We start from the raw sequence: 27,348 nt of genomic DNA on the forward strand, positions 1-27,348 counted from the left end.
AGGCATTTGTCTTTATTACTACCTCAGCTGTTTTGCATGCGATCAGATTTGGTAGAGCCTTAGTTTGATTGACCAGTAGCCCTGTGATCTAGACAGAAAGGGCTGCCACTCAGTACTAAGCTGTGGGACATACTGAGCTGAATAGTGAAAGCAGGGCCCTACTTGGGGAGATAGCCATGTTTGTTCTGACAGGAGCTTCCCAGACCAGGCTTGTTTGCACAGCCTATGGCAGCCTTCCAAGCTAATTTGTGAATCTTTATTCACACCATATTTTCAAAGTAGGTCATGAAGCAAAGTAATGTGAGCAGGAGGAGGGGGTATACTAACAGCAGCAATCACAAGAAAGGGAATAGGAACAGCAGCCAGCCACAGGGGCGGTGTTCAAACCATGAAACTGAATGCTCTGAGCCAGCTGTATCAAGGTGCTTGTCTTGTTCAAACAGCTGACAGACAAGCTTCAACAGACCCAGCCTCTTTGCCATTTATAGCTGTACAAGGACCAACTGTTCCCTGTGCCAGCTTATCCATGCATTGCTTAAACATTAACCTGAATGAAAATACAGTAAAAGAAATATCACCTTTGCTTTTGCTGTATACAGAATCGGGATTTACTGCTTTGGTGTTAGTGTAGTCATTACTAGGAGAGGAGAGATCTCTATAGGATTAATGAGAGCTGTACTTTATGATGCCTGTCTGCAAGGAAATAGAGAGGACCTGGCAGTATTTTTCACTTGTCACACAGCAAAGTTCTCCTTCCTGTTAATTTACTGTTGGATGTGTAAAACCTTGGAAATGAACAGACACTTTCACATTTCAAGCAGGTTGCCTAACAATTTATAAACAACTGGGGAATACAGACACTACATCACACCCTGACTGGCTCTGCAGTGTATTCCTGACTTCTTGAGCACAAGGGATTAACCATTGCAATCAAACAAAAAATGTAACTCAATTCTGCATGAAGCGTTATTAAAGAGAGGCTGCCAAGGGTGACAGGGAAGCATTTCACCCCCCCCCCCCAGAAATTGGTTTCTCCTTGTCAGTCAGAGATGGCTACTCCTGAAATATTGCCATTGCCAATCAAGCTAATTATTTTACATAACAGTCTACTGAGTTTGACTGCTTCTAGCACTCTGGTGATAGCACTGACCAATTGCTGACTGGCCATGCCCGTTGACCAATCAAAGTGCTGGGAGCCATTTATGGGATATGATGTTTTCCACTAAAGATGACAATCAGCTGTGTTTGGAATGAGTTATGGCATGCTGATTGGCTGTTGCTAGTCATCTATCAGAGTGGTGGGAACTGTCTACTTTGTGTGATGGCTTTCAGTTTTATCTCCATCATGCAGATAGGCTATAGTAGGGTTAAGCAATTCATTTTGGTATGCATTGTGTTTTCACCAGAGATCTGGGGTTTCATAATATTTAAAAATGCTGCAAGTCACCAGATACCTGGGGTCTGCATGGTAAGCCACCAATGAATTCAGGGGTCTGTACTGTACAGCCACCATATATATGAAATACCTGAATGGTAAAGCCTGAACAGATTTTGGGGATCTACTTTACATAGAAGCCCCCAAATGGTGTCAACATTATACAGTGTTCACTATTAGGAACGGAGTTTTATAAGAGGTTGTCATTAGAATGCTCTCTGTATTTAAATTAGCCACTATATTAGGCTCTGTATTTAATGAGGGTCAGATGAGACTGCATGGTATTTCATTATAGTCATACTTGCAAACTTTTACAGTGGTAAAAAGACCCAAAGAAGGCATTACATCGCTGAGGGCGGGGCCAAAATGGCACAATTCGCTAAGCTCCGCCCCCTACACCCGTACACCCCTCCATGCCGGCTCTGAATTGGGAGATGCGGGAGAGTTACCAGCTCTTCTGGGATTCCGGGAGACCTACCCGAAATTTGGGAGTCTCCCGGACATTCCGAGAGAGTTGGAATGTATGATTATAGTGCTTTAAAATAATGTTTCATATATTTAATTGGCTGAATAAAAACACACCCACATTGGACAAACCAAGCAAGTTTGGTCTGATCATAATCATTTTTCTATTGCAGAGTACTGCTACAAAAGTGCAATTCCCAAAAGCCAAAAGTTGACAGCTATTTTCGCCAGTGCTTCCCCTACAAAACTCTTTAAACACTTTTTTTTTTAAGAAAGGGTTAATGCTGAAGAAATAGATTTCTCCAGCATTAACCTAATTACCAGCATTTACCACTGTCACCATAGACCTCTTTGGAGACAGCAGCATTAAGTAATTTGTTAAGCTGCTTAAAACCTCCCTGGTGAAAGCACTATTTGCATAGCACTTTCTCCAATCGCTGGCAGCATTAGGCTAGCAGGGGAAATAAAGTCTTCATCGAGGGGAGGTCTGTGTCAGATCTTCCAGATCAGTCCTAGCATAGTAAATTGAAGTGGTATTTCATTAGGTACAATTTGCAATTTGAAGAGATACATATTGATTGCCACTGACATGGGGTTATAAATAGACCACATGATATTGGAACTGTACTAGTCAGTAGTAACGTCTAGTTAGATGACACCCAGCTCATCATTATATCTTGTATGGACATGTGTTCATATTTGTCCACTCAAAATCATGTTGGAATGATGAATGGTGAATTAATAAGTGTATGAAAACCCAGACAGTTATCTTTTCAAACTGACTTGACACATATGAACTGAATTCTGCAGCGTACTTGTAGATTTTATTAGATAATGATAAATCGACTGACTTAATATGTTGGGGAATATGAATTACAATGTGTGGAGTTCCATTTTACTGTAACTGATGGCAGAGCACAATTATATAACATGCATTACAGTGTGCTGCAGGTTTGCCAGATGTCTTTGTGCAACATAAATGGGAATATGAAGATATTTTTTTTATTTATTTTATTTCCTACTATACATGTTTATGTTGTTGCTTTTTGTGGAAGTACCATAAGATATGTTCAGTCTACGATCAATTTATTTATGAAACAATATTACATGCCCATGTAACAAATATATAAACCCAATTTGACAGAATAATAGAGACTGAAAGGTTTCAGTTTATTTTCCTCAAATGCTATTTTCATCTATGCACATTGCAACAACAATGAAATTAATTTTAACAATTAAAATTAATACTCAATTATGGAAAGAACCACTATTTAGCAATATATTTCTAAAGCATATTATAGTGTATAATAAACTGAAAATATTACTATGGCATCATTTTTCAACCGTGGTAGGTGTGTCATGCTGGACTTAAATGAGGTAAAAGGAGGTATATTTTTTTAGACATAACAGACACATTAATAAACATTTATGGAAGTTTGACAGTTCTTTGTAAATATTTACAGACATTTGGTGATATTCTGTAAACATTTACAGATATTGGCATTACTTAGTAAACATTTACAGACATTTGGCAGTACTTGGAAAACGTTTAGAGACATTTGGCAGTGATTGGTAAATATTTATAGACATTTGGCGGTATTTGTAAACATATGCAGACATTTGGAACTACTTGGTAAACATTCACAGACAAGAGGGGTATTTTGTATACATTTACAGACATTGGGATCTGCTTGGTAAAAGTTTGCAGGTATTAGGGTGTATTTTTCAAAATTTAGTAGACATTACTTGTGTGTTTAGTAAACATTTAAACACATTAAAAGGTTGAGAAATCTTCTTTATGGTATTGTCATGCAGATGATTCATGTGATAGAATTTTTACTACTAATCATGTGGATTATCAATATTTTATTTTATATTCACATTGTATTAAATGCAGTTTCTGTCACACTAGCACTCATGTACTCTCTTGCACACTGAATGCTATATATATCCTCACTTTTTAATCCTTGACCTTGCTTTGTCTGCTGATTTGGTACCTCACAATGTTTTGCCTAGTTAAATGATTATCTCTAGCCTAATTGCTATTTTCAGTGCCATCATGTTATTGGGCAAAGACGTAGCAGACAGCTCCTCTTGTTTGGCTATTAGAGGTGGAGATGTACACTTAGGCTTGATCTCTGAAACCGTTCTGATAATATGCAGGTGGATGTTATATAGGGAAGATAGCACAGAACTTCACATTATGGGGTTGATTCAGAGTGAGCACTTGTCTGGACATGAGCAGAGGGATTTCAGGCAAGTGGTCACATGCATAAACACCTATGCAAATTTGCATTTTTCTGGGTTGCATCTGGATAGAAAGGTCAGGGGGAGACAATACAGTTAAAGGCAAGTTTACAGAATTGAGAACAGATGAACGTGGAAATAGATTATGATGATGATCATGATCACCATCAATAGTGAATCGGTTATGATTAGCTGTTTGTGAATGCTCCGTTGATACTGAAAGGTGCTTTGTTATTTCATTTCATTAATTTTTTTCATGTACGCGAGATGAGAAGTTGTTTCCTCTGTATCAGAGAGGTTTTATAAGTTGTTTTAGTGATGCCTAACAGTAAACAAAACTAATTTTTACAAACATGCGGACATAAGAGTATGAGACATATGTCTGGCCTAAGCCAACCACATATGCCACTGGTGCAGACTGCACGTATCTGCAGTTTTGTATATGCTCGCAATTGTGGTTTTTTTTACTTAATGCAATTGCTGTTGTGATTTTGGACGCAATTGTGGCCAACGCACCATCATGCCCTTTGTGTGCATGTTGTTTCCATGTCTAGTCTCACTATTTTGGGTTAATTATATTCTTCCATACTGGTGGTAATTACTAGATACTAAGCTTTGAATTATGGTACATCTGCCATAGGGCTAATTCACATAGGGAGATAAGTTGAAGATAAATATATGCAGAAACTGATTGCTACAGTTAGGGTTTATGTTACAATTAGTTAATACAAAAAGGTGTTAAAACCAAATATAGTACAAAGAAGCCAATGTTAATTTAGCCTTAAAGCATAGTTCAAATGGTCTTGCCAAGTTATGTTTGTATATATAGGTATTTGTTATGCGTTACACTTTAGCATTACAGCATAAGATTGGCAGTTTCTGTCTGAAACTACACAATATTTTGATCACATTGATCAACTCCATCTAAGGTAACTTGTCAACCATGTCTTTTTTAAAATATTTGTTATTAGTCTAGATTTACCAAATCTATTTTCTGTGGAGAAAGGTATCTACTAAAGAAAACAAAGACTTGATTATTTGCTTCTAGTAATTGCACAATGCTGACTTCACTTACATGCCAATATTAAGGTCAAGAACTCTATAAATGCTATTGAAACTTGCAGTCTGGTAGAGTGGGAGAAGTGCATGTGATTCTCTTGTGAGGGTGCATATTGTCAGCATTCAATAACTGAATGTAGTCCATATACACTGGTGATAGTGACAAGCCTGGATTCTGGATGGTGAGCACACCTTTCATTACTGGGAATGTGCAGAATAGTGATCTCTATAGTAAACGCATCCTCAATACATAGTGTAATAGTTTAAAATACATGACAGACCATTAAAAATGGCTTGTTTTATTTTTTTTTTATTTGTCATGTGTCACAGACATATTATAAATGCCAATATGGAGTTGAATTTGCATACATACTCTATCTGGTTGAATGCACAAAGAACATTTATTATTTTCAGTTTACAATATATTAATCGCTAGATGACTTATACTATGTGAATCACATGTTAACCCTATATCCAGAAGTATTATGTAACATTCACTGATATGTATAAAAGTTCCCAAACTCTCACAATACTGAAGATATTTGCTATTGTATGTAGCTGAGTACCAGCTATTGTGCTCTGTTATCAGTCACTAAAGACAATATAAAACTTTACTTGACTAGTGACAAGACTGATGGTCTTTAGATAGTGGTGTGAAAAAGTTTTTTGCACTCTTCCTGATTTCTTCTATTTTGCATATTTTTTACACTTAATTGTTTCAGATCTTCAAATAAAATGGAATATAAGACAAATACAACCTGAGTAAACACAAAATCCAATCGTTAAATGATCATTTCATTTATTGAAGGAAAAAACACCCATACCATCCATGTGAAAAATTAATTGCCCCCCTAAATGTAATAAATAGTTGTGCCACCCTTACCAGCAACAACTGCAACCAAATGCGTCCGATAACTGGAGATCAGTCTTTCACATCACTGGTGATGAATTTAGGCCCACTCTTCCTTGCAGAATTGCTTTAGTTCAGCCACATTGGAGGGGTTTCATGCATGAACTGTCAGGACTTTGACTAGGCCACTGAAAAGCCTTAATTTTGTTTCTTTTGAGGCCTTCAGAGCGGGACCTGATCTTGTGCTTCACATCATTGTCTTGCTGTAAAACTCCAGCTTCAGATCATGGTCTGATGACGGGACATTCTCCCTCAGAATGTTCTGGTAGAGAGCAGAATTCATGACTGACAATTATGGCAAGTCATCCAGGTCCTGAAGCAGCAAAGCAACACCACACCATGACACTACCATCACCAGATTTATCTGTTGGTATCATGTTCTTATTGTGGAATGCTGTAACAGCTTGATGCCATATGTAACGGGATCCATGTGTTCCAAAAAAATTCATTTTGACTCATCAGTCCACAGAACATAAGCCCAAAAGGCTTGGGGTCATCAATATACTTTATTGGCAAATGTGAGAGGAACCATTATGTTCCTTTTGCTTATTAGTGGTTTTCACCTTACAACTCTCTCATGGATAGCACAGTATTCACCCACTTTCTTTGTTATGGTGAAATCATGAACACTGACATTAACTTAGTTGAGCGAAGCCTACAGTTCCTTAGAAGTTCATCTGGGTTCTTTTGTGATGAGTTGTCAATGTGCTTATGGAGGAATTTTGTTTGGCTGGCCACTCCTGGGAAGGTTCACCACTATTCCAAGTTTTCTCCATTTGGAGATAATAGCTCTCACTGTGGTTCACTGGAATCACAGAGCCTTAGACATGACTTTGTAACACTTTCCAGACTGATATATTTCAATAACTTTCTTTCTCATCTCTTATGGATTTTCTTTTGATCATGGAATTCTGTGCTGCTTCAACAGGACTGGTAGTAATCAAGCTTGATTGTTTCTAGTCTAACTGAACCCAATTATAAATTCAGTTTGCTTTTTTGGTTTAATGAGTAACTAAGGAGACAATTACTATTTCACACAGTTGTTGTTGGATAACTTTTTCCCTTCAATAAATGAAATCACAATGCAAAAATTGTATTTTGTGTGTTCTTAGGTTGTCTTTGTCCATTAGTCAATTTTATTTGAAGATCTGAAAAAAGTAAGTGTGATAAATATGCAAAAATATAAAAAACAAGGAAGGGGGCAAAAACTTTTTTTTATACCACGGTACGTGCCACTCAAAATAGCCAAGTAAAAAAATAATTTGTGGTAATTTTACTTGTATGTTCTTTAAATTATGCTCATCTTGAAATGAGCCCCATTATACCTTAACGTCTGCTATTCTTCTGAGTACAAGTGTGCCAATTCTAGTCACGGTGCTGCCAACTTTACTTTTTGCACCTTCATTGAAAATAGATGAAAACACTTTTTAAGATGGTGTTAAAATCAAGTTTGTTATCTCAAATAATATTTTAAGTTAAGCATAAAAAGCATCAGTTTCCATCTCTTGCACAGTTGAATGCAATGTTAAAACAATATAGTAATTTAAGATTATGTCACATTAGCAATTAATATGCTCTAATCACTCATTTAATAAGTCATCTTCTACAAACTGAGATATTTCACCTGTCAGCGAACCATTGTCATTTTCCTGAAATTACATTGATGATTTTCTGTCAGCGTTTTCATGGTTGGACCAACTATGAAAATACTGACAGAAAATCAGCAGTGTGAGGCAAACCTTAGGTTGTTCTGATCCATTTTACATTCTCAAACTTTGCTGACATATAGGTGGCATGACAATTTCTCTCTTAAAATGGGCATTACTGTGCTATATAAATTGAGCCCAAAGAAATGTGTGAGTTAGAGGAAATGCTTCGTTCTGATTTGATATGAAAACTAGCAAAGGTGGTTCAAAATGTCTGCTGTACCCAGTGGTATAACTAATTAATAGGGCCCTATAGCAAAATTTTGAAAGGACCCCACATTTAATCTTTCACCCCAGATGATTCCAGTAGGTATTGGAGGATTTAGCCACACATTGGGCCTAATTCATTAAGGAAAGTAAGGCAAAAAAAGTTTTCTCCTGGACAAAACCTTGTTACAATGCAAGGGGTGCAAATTACTTTATTATTTTGCATATAAGTTAAATACTGTCTGGTTTTTCATATAGCACACAAATACTTGATAGTTTATTTGTACACTGAAGTTTAAAGTCGATGTAGGACATGCCCCACCCCGAATATAAATCTGCCATCACATTTTATATTTACATCCCCCTTCAATACAACATGGTTTTGCCAAGGTGCAAATTTACTGATTTTTCTCGCTTTACATTCCTTAATGAATCAGGCCCATTATATATAATAGATAATTGTCACATTTCTGTGGTAAAATCTGCTATAAATAATGACAGCTATGGAGCCCTAAATATGATGAAAAACAGTTTTATTGTACAAATATAATCCAAAATAATGCAGGAAAGGTACAGACCAGGTATAGCTGAGTATGAACAATGGATATCCGGGTGCAGCTGGAAACAGGTAAGAACCAGAAAATACAACAGTAGGTACAGGTGAACTAGTGGAATTGGATGAATAGACAGAAACATTGATAACAGCTAGCAGCTTGCAGAAAGTCCAAGGGAACAAGAACAGTAACAACAATTACCAGCAAGGTGCACTGTGGGAAGCAGGCATAAATAGGCAGAGACACAGGTGTAGTAATTAACCAGGAGCAGAAGATTAACTCCTGCTAGTGAAGGAAAAGGCAATAGAATAATAGCAGCACCTCTGGGAAGCCATAGATATCGCAGGCCTGATACAATAACAACATCAGTCAAGCAAACAGGAGCTGCAGAGGTAAAGCAGCATCCTGGGGTGATGCTGCAGTGCAGGCGGAGGCAGATCCTGACAATAATACATTAACATGATAATGTCTTATTCACCATGATCATGAGTGTCATCTCTGTAGCCCTTCTCTTGTTTCTTCCATTTTATTAGTGTGTTGATCTCATTTTAGCCCCATGCACCAATTTATTTTATAGATACTGGATACTGTAAATCACATATATGTTGTAATTGACTTGGGAATATGTAGTGAAAGAAATATGAGTTACTTGGGAATTAAGTGGGAATGAGGAGTCAATTTTGGGGTGGTTACCCTTTTAGCCATAAATCATAATTAAATACTACATGGCTGTTATAGAATTAGTGACAATCAGTTCATTAAGCTGAAATATAACTCCATGTTGTTTTATTTAACTTATTCTATATACTCTTTTCAGTTGCCAAACATGTCCAGCAGCAGGTAAAAACCATATCTACTTATCCTGATAGACAGCTTCTATAATCAAAGATGAAGACACATGCTTCGGGTGCAGAATGACCATGACCTCCGTAGTGATATGACAACATCTGTTCTATCATATCACCTGTCAGTGCAGCTCTCCCCTTCCATCTACACTGTGCTGATCCAATTTCAAGCCAGTAAGTGAAGTTTGTAAAAGGATATATAGCTCAAATATACATGTAAATGGTATATAGTGGTGAAACTGTGCAGGTGGGGGGCCCTGGCCCTCATGGACCTCTATATATGCAAGAGGAATGCAGGGCCTGATACAACTTATTGGGGCCCACCTCTAGTTGAGCATGGGAAAAGAAATTGAAAAAATCCGCTGTGTGGCGACGCAAAATTTGTAGTGGGTGTGTTCATACAACTGGGGGTGTGTATGCATCATTGGGGCATGGCTAGCTGGTGAAAAGTGCTAGGCCACCCTCCTACAGAAAAAAACCCTGCATTGTTGTGTACATCATTGGCACAAGGGTGCAGTGCCCGCTCGCCGGAGTGTGACATATGTCCCAGCACTTCTGACTTTCAGGACATCTAGCACCATAGTGTAGTATATAAAGAATGCAGTGTGTACATAAATAGTTCACATTCTTGGCCTGTCCATTACTTTGGGCAGAACAGTCACTAACATTTCAAAGACTGTCCTGATCTCTCCTATCTGTTCTTGTCACTTTCAGCACCTGTGGCTGCAGGTTTCTTTCATTGCAGGTTGTCTGGATCCTGGAATATTGGGGGCCCTATTTGGGGGAAAAAATGGATACATTTAGAAAATTCCAACGAGCCCCGGCCTTATATCAATAGCACCCATGATTAAAAATTAGGCCTTGCTCCAGCCCCAACATTAAAATAATAGTATTCCCAGTTAATAAATAAACCTATTTCCCTCACTCCAAAGAGCCCCAGCAATAAATTAATAGTATTTACATTTCACAAACATATCTATTTCCCGCAACCATCACTGCCATTAAATAATTCATAGGCACATTTAGTAAAGAGACCTTATTCTCCCCAAACTCACCCCCATATTCAATAGCCCCCAAACCACCCCATCTTAAACTAATAGTCACCATTATTAAATTGCCCCACCATCACCCCACAAACAAAATAGCACCCATTACCACCACCTACCTCATACACATACACACTACCACAAGCCCCCTGTGCCATCACACACACACTACCACAAGCCCCTTGTGCCATCACACACACATTACTGTGCCCCTTTATTATCACCACGCTGTGCCTCCTTATGATCACACTGCGCCCTCCATGCTGCTTTTCCCTCCTTCACCTGGCCCTCCTTCATCACTCTGTGCCATTCTGAACCCCCTCCCACTAACAAAGGGGGCAGAGCCACCCCCACCTAGCCCCCCACCCGCAAAAAATAATAATACTAAAAAGAAAAAAGAAAAATGATTTTAGGATTAAAAAAAAAAGAAAAAAGAAACGGGCGGCAGTGAGGGCCCGGGATGGGCCCCCTGGCATGCTTGGGAAATTAGTACCCAACCCTCCTCCCTCTCGGCGGCCCTGGACCCATCCCCAAGGTGTGTTGTCGTATTGTGATGCAACCACACCACCAAATGTAATACAATAACCTCTTTTTGGAGTGTGGGGAAGTGTGGCCCTGTTCCGATTTAGAAAATGTTGGAGGTATTTGTTAATTAGACAGCAATAACACCAGTGCCATCTCTGTGCTTTAAGTAGGTGTCACTCATGTAGATTGTATACAAATATGTATTTAACATTTGAAAACTGCAAAGCCCTACAACATATATATTTCCAACACAAAAGTCACATTGTAGCTTTTCATTAACATAAAAAAGCACAACTTTTTTTTATCTAGCAAGTTTCTATGCAAGAAACACATTAGTGTTATGCTCTGTTATTTAAACACATACTTAGAACTCCAATTTAAGTATTATTGTTATATTTACAGCTAGATAATCTACCATATTATGAATAATAGGCCATTCACTAAAGCTCTTATGGGAAAATGACTCAGTTATCTAGAGCAACACTGCCTGTTGTGTTTTATCAAGGGATTGTCCTAGAGAAATCTATTGGTTTATGAGGTATAGTGAACTCAGATCTAGTGAATATGTAATAGTAGTAAAAATAAAAATGCAAGACAAAGGTTAAATATTACACAGTAAAGCTCGGCACCATAATATTACATAGCTATTTTTTTTATTACAGAGCTAAATATAAATTGAATTTTAGAGTTTGAAGTAAGCCATTAAACAGTTTTATATTTTATGACTTTATTTTTCCGTTAAGATCAACTTCTCCCTTATTCCCCACACTCTTATATAGTAACTACCTGGGATTATCTTGCTCTCCTGGCTCCCAACATAAAAATAAACCATGTATTCCACATTGTAATATGTCATAATGTCTCATGTAAAGATCTCCATCTCCTCCTCATCTGTGCTTCAGCAGCCTGTTGTGGTAATTGAAAGATCTTACACCTTGTGTCATCCTGGCATTTCCTTTTCCATTTCAGTACTTAATAACATGGAATTACTTAAAAAAAAACGATTGCTATGTAATTGCGTATCAACAAATTCACAGTCAAATGTTTCTGAAAAATTAGAACTTTGGTCCAAAAAATGCATCTAATTCAAGTATAAACAGACTATTTTTTGAGGAAATATGAATATCCAAATATAACTTTGTTTTGCTGAGTTGTTTCATTTTACCTATTCCACTAGTCTCTATGGATTTAGTTACTTTTTAGATATTTTTGCTGCACATTTTAAAGTATTTTTTTCTAAACTGTACATACATTAATAGTATACAAATTATTTTAAAATGCATTTTTGGTATTTATCCTAGGCTTCTAAATATACTGCAGAATAATTAATGTGTATACATGTACTCCAGGTAGGTGAGGGAAAGGATGCTAAATTTATGTCTAGGGTGGTTGGCTGTGTGAAAGATCTCCTAGTATCAGACTGTACAGGAGCTAACGAAAATAAAACAGGTTGCTTGTTGTTATCAGGTCTTGTACTAACCCAGTGTTTCTCAAACCCAGTCCTCAGGACACCTAACAGTGCGTGTTTTCCAGGTGACAAGGGAAATAATTAGTGTGGATCTGTTACAATGTGTCAGTCAATAATGAATACGGAGATATGGAAAACATGCACTGTTAAGGGTCTTGAGGACCAGGTTTAAGAAACACTGTACTAAACAATAGTAAAGAGAATGAGCAAAAAGTGCAGAGTCTATTCATAAAAGGAATAACTTGCAAATGTGACTTTTCTCTTTATTTTGTAAATGTATTATAAAATATTTTGGGGGCTTTATTACCCTTTTGAAATAATCTTGATGTGCCAAAAGAAAACTATATTATAACCTATTTAGCATATCGGATATGGTATGTGTCATGAAAGAAACATTTTACAATGTTGAATAGTGTAGTATTTAGTTATACTTTTCTTATTTTTCTCTCTACAATACAGCTGAAAAAGTTTGTCTTGAAAAAATGTTAGTCCATATAAAAGGTGTATCACCATATACTGCACTACTCAACAACGTACATTTTTACAACTGGACTGAACACAGTTAAAACCTTTTGTATAACTATAATAGCTGTTCCCAATTATGTTATGTTCCCAATTATTGGGCCTGATTCATCAAGGAACGCAAGACGAATATATTGTTGTTTGTTTAAAAAAATGCACAAATATCGGACATACGCACGTCAGTAATCACAAGAAATAGATGTAAATATAAGTCTGTTGATGAATATTGGTCAAGGTCCCGTACTCTGCTCTAATGCTCTAATAGACAATGCACTGCAGAATATTTCCAATAAATATGTGGAATATACAGTCCTAAAAGAATGCACAGAAAAAAGCAAACTATTCAATTGATGTCACCTGTTTATAATATAGTCATTAATGGCAAAACATTAAAAAACAAAAAAAAGTCCCCCCCCATAATATACATTTATTAGGATGTTATGAATGTCTACATAAAATGCATATTTACAGTTGCTGCTGATTGCAAACATATGTCCTAGGTTGCATATGTGACTGTCATCACTAGTAATCGCCACTTACACCAGACCTGGTGCAAGTTATACATCAAAAAAGCTTGGCACGCCCTTACTGTATATTGACTACATGCCTACGCCCATTACCCTCCATGTTTCGCCCATGAAATCGTAGGCTGCAGTAAGGGTCCTTTGCAGTAATTGAACGTTGCTGTGTGCACAGAGAATCAGTCCAATTGTGAATATGTATAAGGTGAAAAGCAATATTTGCAAAACCACTTTGGAGAAATGATAACTAGCAGATCTTATTACTTTATTTTTTAACTTTTATTTTGCAGTGATTTAATTTCCATTATTGGTGTATAGTTGCACAAGATTGGCCCTTGTTTTTCTAAAAGGGTTTTGAAAGATTTTCCTTTATGGACTTATTAAAAGTTTTAACTCCAAAACTATATTGTTTTTTCCTCTTAGGAGAATGCTAAAATTGATTTTCAAAACCTGTTTTCTTAGATAATTGCAGTAAATATTTTGGTCCAATTTATTATTTTCTGTGGTCATGCCATACAGGGACACAAACATAGCAGTAATTTTATATTTTTTTTAAATTTGGAATATTTAAAAACAATTCTGTAAAGTATACCCCAATATTCTACATTTGTGCCCTCTTGATTTTTGGTAATCTTGTGGAATACTCTCACAAATTGCTTACTGGCATATTTGAGTAGACACCAAGGGGACATTTATGAAAATAGGCACAAAGTATATACCGTATTACCCCATGTATAAGGCGCTCCCATGTATAAGACGCGCCTTAATTTTGGCCCCGAAATTTAAAAAAAAAAAATTACGGTAGCTGTCAAAAAAGGCAGGGAGAGTGTAATGGCCGGCTGCTCTGATTGTGCACACTCTCCCTGCAATCGCCCCCCCCGCTGCTACTGTGCCTCTGTCCACCTCCTCCTGGATCCCCCCGCTGTCACTCTAATGCAGCCCTGCTCCCCCTCGATCACCCTGCTGTGACCGTAATGCAGCCCTGCTCCCCCTCGATCACCCTGCCGTGACTATAATGCAGCCCTGCTCCCCCTCGATCACCCTACTGTGACTGTAATGCTGCCCCGCTTCCCCTTGATCCCCCTGCTGTCACTCTAATGCTTTCCCTCGATCCCCCTGCTGTGACTGTAATGCAGCCCTGCTCCCCCTCGATCACCCTGCCGTGACTAGAATGCAGCCCTGCTCCCCCTCGATCACCCTGCTGTGACTATAATGCTGCCCCGCTTCCCCTCGATCCCCCCGCTGTCACTATAAAGCTGCCCCTCCCCTTCCCTGCATCCCCGCTACCCCTGTATAAGACGCACCCATGTTTTAGACCCCAAATTTTGGGGAAAAAGGTGCGTCTTATACATGGGGAAATACGGTACTTTAAATGGAGACATTTAAACAATATGTAAATAAAATAAGTAGCCAAATAGATAAAAAACATAAAAACCACTCTTCCTATGTACAGTAGATATATATAAACTATATGGATAAAAGTGGTTGGCCGCACCTGGTAATTATTGAATTCAGGTGTTTCAATCAAACCGATTGCCAGAGGTGTATAAAATCAAGCACCACCTAGCTATGCAGTCGCCATTTGCAAATATTTGTGAAACAAAATGGGTGGTTCTGAAGAGATCAGTGACTTCAAGCATAATACTGTGATATAATGCCACCTTTGCAATAAGACGGTTCGTATTTGACGGTCAACTGTAAGTAATATTATTAGAAAGTGGAAGCATTTAGGGACAACAGCAACTCAACCATGAAGCAGTAGACCATGTAAAATCACAGAGCATGGTCAACGACTGCTAAGGCTCATGGTTTGTAATAGTGCTAATGGTGCTCTGCTGATTCCATAGCTGAAGAGTTCTGAACTTCCAGTGGCATTAATGTAAGCACAAAAAATGTGCTGCAGGAGCTTAATGGAATGGGTTTCCATGGCCAAACAGTTGCATGCAAGCCTTACATCAACAAGACCAAAGCCAAGTGTCGGATGGAGTGGTGTAAAGCACACTGACACTGGACTGTAGAGCAGTGGAAACGTGTTCTGTGGAGTTATGAATCATTCTTCTTTGTATGGCAGACAGATTGGTGAGTCTGGGTTTAGTATTTAAATACAATGTCATAAAAGTCCCTGTTGTTGTAAAGGTCAGGTGTCAAAATACTTGTGTCCATGTTAGTATATATATTTATATATATATATATATATATATATATATATATATATATATATATATATATATATATATATATATATTTATATCCCAGTTCCTCCCCTTCAAGTTGGTGACAGAGTGTGGTTATCTACATTCTACATACAATCTGAGACTTTGTGTTTCCACTGTGAATCTTACTCCCCGCTTCATCGGACCTTTCCGCATCTCGCTAGTTATAAATCTGGTGACTTTCAAACTTCTTTTACCTCCTTCTCTCAAGATTCATAATGTCTTAAATATCTCTTTATTAAAACCATTGATTCTAAATTACTTCTTTAAAGAGACATCTGTTTCACCCCCAATGAAAATGGATTCAGGAGAAGAATATGAGGTCAAACAACTTCTGGACTTCCGAAGGTCATCAGCAATATCTGTTTGATTGGAAAGTTTATGATCCTGAGAAGAGATCCAGGATCAATGCTTAAAAGTTCATGCACCACTTCTTTTGGCCAAATTTAAAAGAAAAGCATCCCTATGGAATCCCTGCTTACCTACTTCATTGCTGGGCATCCCTGCCCACGCCAGTTACAAGGCAACAGAATACGGTTTTTTCCGGCCCTGTCAGCAGTAAGTGATGCCAGAGTATTGGGCCTCTATAGTCCAGCTCCAGCATTTTTTCCAGCATTTAATCTATTGATTCCTGGTTTGACCTCTGCTGCTCTTTATAATTACCCTCTTGGATTATGATTCCGTTCTCCGAAACACAAAATTTGCAATAAGAAAAATTCAGCGATGAATGAGAATACTGGAAATCAGCCGTAGATAAAGAAATTACATCTTTAGATGAAAACAAATCCTGGTCTGTTGTTAACAGGCCAAGCCGCCATAAAACAATTAAAGACAAATGGGTTTTCTGTAAAAATCTAAATACAGACAGATCAATTGGCAGTTAAAAATCTTGTCTTGTTGCAAATGGATTTACTCAAAGGTTCGGAATTGATTATGGGGAAATGTTCTTGACTGTGGAAAAGTACAGTACACTTCGTTTAGTTATTGCCATGCATGATTTATTGCTCTACCAATTAGATTTTGAGTCTGCTTTCCTAAATGGGGAATTAGTTGAGGAAAGCTATATGGAACCCCCAGAGCATTACAATGAGAACAAAATAATAGATAGAAAGCTGTTCATCATTGTTGTATATGTAGATGACTTATGGGTCAGAAAAAACACATAGACAGTATAAAAAGTCTGTTGTGAGAAAAATCCAGATTGAAAGACTGAGGACCTGCACATCACCTGTTGGGAATAAGAAGTTTGCTAAATCTGAATGGCCAACATAGTTACCTGTTTGGAATAGCAAGCGCAGAGGTAAATTGGATAAGTAGGAAGCAGTCTAAAGTTAATCTTTCAAGTACCAAAGTGGAGTATATGGCTTTGACATAAACAGCCAAAGAGGCTCTTTGTGTGAAGTACATCTTTTAAGTAGAGATGAGACTATTGACATCAGATGCGACAACAAAGGTGACATTGATTTATCAGCAAGTACCAAGCATTATGTCTAATCACATTAGACATCACTTCATACGAGAACTTGTTGATAAAAGTCAGTTAGTGTAAGCTACATTGCAAGAGAGCAGAATGCATCTGATATGCTTACAAAGGGACTTAACTTCACAAATGTTGATTACACATCATGAAAGATGTGGTTTGAAATGATTAGGAATACTAATGTTTTCTGCTGACATTATTTGTTGTGTTAACCCCATGTTTTTGGTTACAAGGGAACCACATGAAAATTTAGTGATAGAGTTAATGCATGTGTTTTGTAACCGGAGACATCTCTAAGCGAGGGGTGGTGTTGGGAGATCAACGCTGTGGCTGTCTCCAATACTTTGGTGGACTCTGTGTGGCAGAAGTGAGGTGCCCCAGGTCCCATCCGATTTTGCCTACTGTGCATGTGCAGAGGCTTCTGAATAGTGTGCCATGAATATCTCTTCCTGTACTGTGTAATTTACTGTGTATGTGATATAGATATCGGTACTGCACAGAGTACAAAGTCTCCTGAGGCTGCTTCATATACAATAATCTGTGTTCCACAAGTCTGTTGCTACAGTTACATATCTATGTTCCAATAAACCAACAACCTGGTTAAAGTGACAGTGTGTGGACTAACATCCTTACTCATCAAGATGGTCAACCAGAATTTATAGTCAAGAAAATCTTAGATTCCAAAAAAGTTCAAAACCAAGTTCATTATCTCATTTATTGGAAAGGGTATGGTCCTGAGGAAAGATCCTGGGATCCAGGTAGAAATCTGCATGCAAACAAACTCAAGAAGGCAAACATTACCATCAGAAGACTCAGTATTGGGGTCCCTTGATCCCTCCTAAAAGAGGGGTTAATACTGATTCAGTGGCCGCGTGAGTAGCAACTGCAACCGGCATCTCTGATCTGCTAATACAATTCTTTTAGTGCCTGCTGGTTACTAAGAGCCATCAGCCAGCAAACTCTGGTTAATTATTTGTATAATCTATGGGGCTGATTTGTAGGCCTCTACTATCAGCTCCTTATCCTTTATTAAGCTCATCCCCCACTTCCAGGACTGGTGATAGTTTACTTTAACCCAGTTGGGTGAACTCTGTGCTTACTTCTGTGATTCTCTGTTGTGACCTGGCTTGTTTATTGGACCTTGCACTGTCGGTTTCTGCAATTGACCGCCACCTGCCCTTGACCTCTACCTGTTTACGATTCTGGCTGCCACCCTCTGACTATTGCCTGACTGACCCCACCCTTTTAAGCACCTGTTATGGCCTATAAATTGATTTGAGCAGCTTCCACTTTTGTATTTGTCTGAGAGGCATGTTGGTGTCAGTAGCTGAGAGGGGGTACTGGCACTGAATTGCTGTTTGGAGGCTTCTGGGGTACCTCTTTGGTAAGTTGGCTCTCAATTTAAAAACACATATGTATGGCCCAAATATATGGGACTCTCATTGTTTAGAGTAGGACCATCCTATTAGCAAAAGCGCCTTGGCGTGGCGGATGGCTTAAACATACATTTGCAAATGTGTGCAACAAAGTCTTTTGCATTTTTATCTACAGTAGAAATGGCAGATCTGTTGCTGGCTATAGCAGTGTGCTGGGGGAAAAAATGTTGTGTGTATGTTCCTTGCAGGATAACCCCACCCTTTCAAGCACCTGTTATGGCCTATAAATTGATTTGAGCAGCTTCCAGTTTTGTATTTGTCTGAGAGGCATGTTGGTGTCAGTAGCTGAGAGGGGGTACTGGCACTGAATTGCTGTTTGGAGGCTTCTGGGGTACCTCTTTGGTAAGTTGGCTCTCAATTTAAAAACACATATGTATGGCCCAAATATATGGGACTCTCATTGTTTAGAGTAGGACCATCCTATTAGCAAAAGCGTCTTGGCGTGGCGGATGGCTTAAACATACATTTGCAAATGTGTGCAACAAAGACTTTTGCATTTTTATCTACAGTAGAAATGGCAGATCTGTTGCTGGCTATAGCAGTGTGCTGGGGGAAAAAATGTTGTGTGAATATTCTTTATACTACATACAATATCGCAGGTAATAGTATGGGGAAAATGTACCTAATAACATGAAATAATAATACACATAATACACCGATGCTCTGGTGTATATACTTAGACTGGGCCAAGGATTAAAGAGTACATTAAACTGTCAGAAACGGGTGATGAATACAAAGTTCTCAGTCTAGTAGCACCCCGTTTCATCACACACTGCATCGATGAGAGTCTGTAAATTAACAAGTATCAGAGAATGAGTTGGTAGCTTTGCCTGTCAAACAAACAACTACATTGCTGATTGGCCATGGGAGATTTAAAAGTGTTCTTGGACCAGGAAACAGGTTGATATCCTGATGAAGCTAAGCGAAACGTTCTTTGGTTAAACAGCGTTGCTAGATGCTATATGAAGACCCTGTTAGTAATGGTATATAACATGTTCCAATGAGAGGATAATAGAAATAACAGAAATCACTATCACTGCTGTCCGAATGTCAGAATGCGCTATGCATCAAGACAATAGACAGTAGACATGCTGAATCTTATATGCGCACTACATCTTCTCACTTACTCTGCAATATTAACAGTGTACTGACCGTAATGTACAGGACGGGTGCTAGGAAGCACTGGTGCCTCTATAACAGATTGTAGAAACACAATGGGAAAGTCAGTCTATGTATATCAGTGGTGTCGTAAGACGCTCAGTTTAGTTAATACAATCTGCTCCCACAAAAGAGTGAAACATAGCTATAACATTAATGGTTTAAAATGCAACACATTGAAACAATAGACAAAAGATAATGATAGTATGATGTGCTGAGTCTCATATATGCGCTACACTAATTCATGCATTATGCCATCAATTTCATTGGTTTTATGTGAAAATATGCAAATTGTATGCTATGGCGTGGAAGAGTTTATTACGCAATAAGACTAGCAAACACTTATAAATACATTTACACTCACACATACATTTGTAAATAGTTCACTTTAATAAAGTTCCAGCACATAGTCTTTAATTTAAATGTAATAGATTTAAAAGTTTAATATAATAATGTTAAAACCACTTTATCTGACATCTAAGGTTCAGGATATAGGAAATGTATCATGTTTAGTGTGACACTAATCCACTTTTTACCATGAGAAATCCGCTACTATTGGCTAAGCAATCGCACCCTGCGTATACCAGTTATGGATGATAAAGGATTAATGCTCAAAATGATATTGTATTTGGAATGCTAATAGGCTGATGTGAACCAATATTTCGGCAGGCTCCTGAGGGAAGACACGTAGGAGAATGCTTTTCCAATTGTCTTGTTTTCTTTATGACATAATCACTGTTTTTTATGTACCACAAATTGTATATAAACCAGGCACTGTGACCCTCATTCTGTCTACTTTGACTACAGGCTTCAGGACTGAATGACTGCTGAATCCAGTGCGCTGCGTATGTATCGGCTGTACTTTATTCTTTTATTGTGATTTATTACATCTTGCTAGTAAATCTCTTTTGTGTGTTGTAAGTACTTTGATCACAGTGGACAATTATTATTTGGTAGTGACTATACGAACATTACAGTTTGGGGGCTTGTGAGTGTAAACCACGCTACTGGAAGATTCGCAGAACTTATGGATTTCGGTTCCTCAACAAAGGGTGGAAGATGAATTATAATCAGGTAAGAACGCAAATTGTTCTGTGCCTATTTATCATTCAGTGTTGCAAAACCGAATATCTGCTTTGCGTAATTCAAGGGTCGCTGGTTAAGAAAGAAAAACTGTTTCTTTTTGTGTTATTTTGCAATTTAAATGTGATTTGTTTGCATAACGTATGCATAAATCTCCCTGTATATTTTCCACAAATGTGAACAATAGTATTGATTAGTTATAGTGAAATGAAATGTTAAAACCTCTGAGAAGTTAATACTGCTATTTGGGAAAGCATTTTTCTGTACAGAAAACAAAGGTGTATGTGGATTGTGAATTGTGTGATTATAAAGACAAAGTAAAGATAACCAAGGAAGGGTTTACAAATAGTGTATACTGAGTTTCTGAAAGCAGGGTAATTTTGTGACCAATAGCAATTGTAATCGCATGGTATAAAGATAACTTAGTACCTGTAGGCTGTGCGATCAGACCGAATGTGTTGCATAAGTAATAAGTGATTGTGGAGGGTTGGAGAAAATTCGCTGGAAAGGAGTATTCATCAATATTCAGTACTCCCAGTTCTAAAGTACTCAACAGGCACTAGCTGGAGGGGCTGGATAACGTTTCATGCTGTGAAGTGTTGATATTTAGGTTTTTCCAGTTAAGTGACTGTGTTAGGGGTTCTCACTGTGTGCGTTTATCATCGAATGAAAGTTGTACCCAATTGAGAAGTGAGTGGACGCAGCTTAGGGAATTAGTCCACGGCTACCTCAAATCTCAAACAAGAGTTTTGTACCGCAAAGCATTGAGGATTCCATTTCCACATGGGTGGTAAACAAACTTGTGAAATGGCCGATGTGACCGATGTACAGGTCAAAGCAGGACCTATAGGTCTAAGCAAGATATATTATGTGTAAGAAATATGGTGAATACGCAACCGCCAAGATGACTAATGAGTGTGTGAAACCCTTTCCTATGCATGGTAGTTTCGATCCAGAGGTATTAAGTACTGTTGGAGATAAAATCTGTTTGATAAAGTCTTTAAAACAGATAGTTAAACATAGTGATTGTTTGAAACTGTGGCAACAGGAAGGGAGTGTGTGGTACAATAGCACATGCGTAGCAGAATGTAGCATTGCAAAGCGCGCCCCTGCAGCCATATGCGGACAGGGTGAAAGTACAGCTAATACCTAAAATGATAAAAAGATAAAATAATTTTTATCCTATATTAAGTGGTTTGCAAGGTAATGTTTCTGAGAAGATGATGAACCCACTATTATTTCAGCCATTTTCCATGCAATTAATTTGCAAGAAGTGTCAAGATAAAGAAAGGGAATGGTCCGGCTAAAATTGGTGAGATTAGTGTAGAAACCAATAGGCGGGGGAATATTCATTGTACTGAAACAGTGATTCCAGCAATTAGTCCAGAATGTAGCGATTCAGTAGGCTTGCATACTGTCCACACAATGGCAGATCCCAATGGGAAAGCGTTCAAAGATGGTGTAGTTCCCATAAAACATGTAGCAATGCATTGTCCATGGACATGCATTCACTTATGTCTGATCTCCCGACCCAAGGAGAGATTTGGCTAGATGTCAGAAATTTGTCAAAGATCTGGGCAATGCTTATGAGCCAACTAATAAAGATTGGCGAGTTGTGTTGAAGGCTTGTCTTCCTCCCAATACTGACATACAAAAGTTTATTAAGCATTGTATGTTGGCGGAAGATAAGTGCTTGACAACTGACAATAAGCAGGTAAACATTAAACACATAACCTTCCAATTGGGCATATACTTCCCAGTAGTAGTGGACTGGAGTAAAATCTTTACTATCAAACAAAAAGACAGTGAAACTGCAGCAGACTATTTTGCCAGAGCCTTGACAGCAATAGCCAAATACACTGGATTATCAGACATAAAAGATGTGAACTACAGGGAGGTAGCTGTTTCAGTTTTAATTGATGAAGGAAAATGTGAAAATCATGGTGGAAATCTCGTTACCTAACTGGAGAGGGATCACAGTAGAGGCTCACAGGGAATCAGCTATAGAACATGATAGAAATATAAATAAAAGGAAGAAGGCGCAAAGTGATAGGCTAATGTTGGTAAGTATCCAGGCGTTAGAAGGACTACACACACGACCCCAGTATAACAACACTTATTATGGGGAACGGAAAAAGCAAGTGCCAATGAGGTGTTTTAAGTACTTTAAAATTGGGCATGTTGCAAGAAACTGTCACGAGAGAACAGATGTCGGAGAACAATGGGACAGTAAAAGATTTGGGACACCTAGGAGAGAATCAAATAGATACCCACAAAAGGAGACATACATAAGAATCAGAAGTTTCCCATCAGTTTGCTGCACACATTGTAGCAGCAAATGATTTACGGGAGAACAATGGCTAACACTAGGGGTTAGGTCATACCTGTATCCTACAACCAGTTAAGTTGACTGAAAACCTTAGGGAAGAACCTACAGTGACAGTTGATGTATCTGGTGTAACACAAACTTTTCTTGTAGATACAGGAGCGGCCAGGTCAGTGATAACTTCTCCTTTAAGTTTACAAGTTAATAACAAAACTGGTCCAGCTATGGGAGTAACGGGAAGAGTGTTGCATTACCCCTTGACTAACCCCGCAGAGGTTACTATCAGGCCCCTGCACCCCAAGCATTCATTTATCTTGGCTGCAGCGCTCCTACTAACCTATTGGGCAGGGATTTATTGTACAAAATGGGATGTATTTGCTGCACCCCTGATGGAGTATTTCGGATATTCCTGGGAAGTTTGCACATGAAGTACAGGACATACTAGACACTCCACAAAGGTTAATGCTGCACTTTACTGTTCTTGGTAGAGGAAATGTTATCACAAATTACTGGGTTCACTATGGACTAAAGATGTGAAGGACACTGAATTGATGGCAAATGTAGCTCCTGTAATGTTTCATCTAAAAAGTGTCAGGCAAGCTCCAAAAATACCACAGTACCCAGAGGTGGAATTAAAAGTGTATTCTGTAATTGAAAGGCTGTTGCAACAAAGGATCTTAATTTGTACATCCAACACAGCCAAAAATCCAATTTTCACAGTGAAGAAGAATGGGGGGAGGGGCTACAGATTAGTACAAGATTTAAGGGGAATTAACAAAGTAGTTGAAAGCCAATTCCCCATAGTGCCCAATCCAGCTGTCATCCTTATGCAGATTCCACCATTTGCCAGTCATTTTACTGTCATTGATTTTTGTTCTGTCTTCTTCTCTGTCCCTCTTCATCCTGACTGTCAGTATCTCTTTGCATTCTCCTATAAGGGGTACAATATACGTGGACAAGATTATCCCAGGGGTTCATTGACAGCCCCAGAATTTTCTCCTAGGCCTTACATGACTGTTTACAATTCTTCCAACCAAGCAATGGGTCTGTTCTAATTCAGTATGTAGATGATTTGTTGCTGTGCTCTGATTCATTTATGTTATCTGTGTATGATACTAAACTGTTGTTGCTTTATCTCTCACAGACAGGAGACAAGGTTGCAAAAGATAAATTACAGCCATGTCAGACCAAGGTTAAATACTTGGGACACTGTTTCACCCAGGGGCTAAGACACCTAACAACAGACAGAATTCAGGCCATATAAAACATGACCCTGCCGCAGAACCAACAGCAGATCCGTACCCTCTTAGGCATGTGTGGGTATTGTACATTATGGATTCCAAGTTTATATATTCTGGCATTGCCATTACAGGAGTTAGCCTCATCCTCAAAGTCAGAGCATGTTACACATACATAGGAGTCAGAGCAGGCATTTTTTAACCTTAAAGAGAGTCTGACTAAAGCACCTGCTTTGAAATACCTGATTATGAAAAGCCTTTTGAGTTATATTGCATGGAAGCTGATGGTAATGCAGCAGGTGTCTTGATACAAAAACATGGTAATGCTAGCAGACTGGTAACATACTACAGTGCACAATTGGAGACTGTGGGCAGATCACTCTCTACGTGTTTAAGAAGTGTAGCAGCAACTGCTCTTCTGGTAAGTAAGAGCGAAGCGTAGCATTAGGACACGATTCAACTATCCACCACATGCAATATCTGCTGTGTTAAATTTTGCTCAGACTAGACATGTCTCCTCAGCAAGGTTTACAAAGTGGGAACTAGCTGTCACGCTCCGGCCCCGCATACAGTTAACCTGTCTCGTTACCTGCCTCTCATAGACCATGAAACCGGCATATCCCGGCATCAGGCTCACACCATACCTCACCCTGCAGTCAGATATGCGCAGGTGCAGAGTCTGTCCTCCTTCAAGACCTCCTCCCTTCTCTCATTGGCTATGGGATTATGGAGCACTATGTAAACCTCCTATGTTCACCTGTCTGATGCCTGTTCTTCTAGCTCACTTCCTGCAGCCTGTGGTTCTGATTCCTGTCTTCCTTGTGGTTTTCGCTTGTTTCTGACAGTCTGCTCGTGGCCGGGATTTAACTACCGCTGTTCCAAGTATCTCTGTTAGCATCTCCTGAGTACTACATCGTGTCAGCTTCGGTTCTCTCACCGCTGCCTCTCAGAGCTGCTACTGTTCATGTGACTCTTTAGCTGTTGTCCTGAGTTACCACCGCTACTTCAGTCTGCTCTCAGCTCGTGGCCAACATTGTAATACCATTCTTCCAGTGTCTCTACCACTTACTTTCTGGTGTTATTGTCTGCCTCCTAGCATCTCCTGGCACTTCCACACCACTCTACCTTCCACTCACTTGCGGGACGCGACCTGCAGGTTTGGTGCTGCTAAGACCATACTTCCTTGCGGGGGTTCCTGGTGAATACCACTTACATGTTAGACTCCGCACCCGTGAGTGGGCTGTGCCATGTCCAGCATAGTCTAGGGATCCATAATCCAGCCTTGACAACCGTGACACTAGCTCTAATGGCACCATCAAACGGTGCAATACTTTAAATCCAGGTAAATTCCTACCATATGTGCCTCGAGATGCACAAAGGGTGGAAGGAGAGGAGTCTCTAGCTGAGGGTGAATTTTGCAAGTATACTGATACGCATGTTTGTATGGAATATCTGAATCAGACTTTTACTGCGAGACCTGACATATGTGACACCCCCTTAGAAAATGTAGATTTTACATTTTACATGGATGGGAGTTGTCAGAAACAGACAGACACAGAAGAACTATGTACTGGTTATGCTGTCATAGATGATGAGGCTGTTATAAAAGCTGAATCCCTTGGTCCACCTCACTCAGCCCAAGTTGCTGAACTCGTGGCCGTGAGAAGAGCATGTGAGTTGGCAAAGGGTAAATCAGCTTATATATACACTGACTCTAGGTACGCTTTCAGGGCAGTGCATGATTTCGGTTCCCTTTGGCATCCTAGAAACCTTATGACAGGGGCAGACACACTAGCAGCACACTCACAGCACATAAAAGGACTTTTGACAGCAATTCTATTACCTAAGTTTTTAGCCGTCATCAAGTCCAAAGCCCATACACATGAAGAAGACCCGGTATCAGTGGGCAGCAGGTTTATCTGTAAACATGTCAACTATCAAGATCATGGTCTTCCAAATAACAAACACACAAAAATTAATTGAAATGCAAGATTTGTGTTCCCTACAGGAAAAAGCAGTCTGGAGGCAAAAAGATGTGGTCAAAAGTGCTCTGGACTCTGGAGAGATGTACAATGTAGACCCGTGGCTCTCAGAGCATATTTCCCAGGCCTAGCTGAGGCAGCACATGGTATGACTCACCTGGATAGAGAAGGTATGTATAAACTGGTTAGAGCATACTGGTGTGCACCAGGCTTTTCTTCTCAAGCCAGTAAGAAGACAATGTCCTGTCTTACTTGTTTGAGGAAAAATGTTGGGAAGACAATACCAACGGAGCCATCCCATATCCATCCTACAGACGGACCTTTCCAGGAAATACAAATTGACTTCATCTAATTACCACCTTGCAGGAATCTCAAATATGTATTAGTATGTATTGATGCATTTTCTAACTGGGTAGAGGCATTTCCAGCTGCCACTAATACTGCTGTTTTTACTGCTAAAAAAATTGTTCAGGAATTTGTATGCAGGTATGGTATCCCTAAAACTATAGAGAGTGATAGGGGTACTCATTTTACTGGTGAAATTTTTCAGGACATGTGTAAACTTATGGGAATTAATAGCAAACTTCAACCTCAGAACAAACTGAGTAAGGTAATGACTGAAACTGGATTGGCATGACCAGAAGCTTTGCCACTAGTCCTCCATAGCATCAAAACCACTCCCAGACCTTCTCTTAATTTGTTCTCATTTGAGATAATTTTGGCAGACAACCTTATTTGATCATAGGTTTAAAGGATGATTTACAATGCAACAATGAAGTGACTGTTCAATATCTCATAAAAATGAGCAAACAGCTAAGACAACAGCAACAGAAACTCAAAATGATATCACCTGGCATGCCAGACACAAACTGTCACGATGTTGAACCTGGGGAATATGTCATGATGCACAATTTCTTACACT

This window comes from Mixophyes fleayi, chromosome 5, assembly GCF_038048845.1.
Source record: "Mixophyes fleayi isolate aMixFle1 chromosome 5, aMixFle1.hap1, whole genome shotgun sequence".
Classification (NCBI taxonomy): domain Eukaryota; kingdom Metazoa; phylum Chordata; class Amphibia; order Anura; family Limnodynastidae; genus Mixophyes; species Mixophyes fleayi.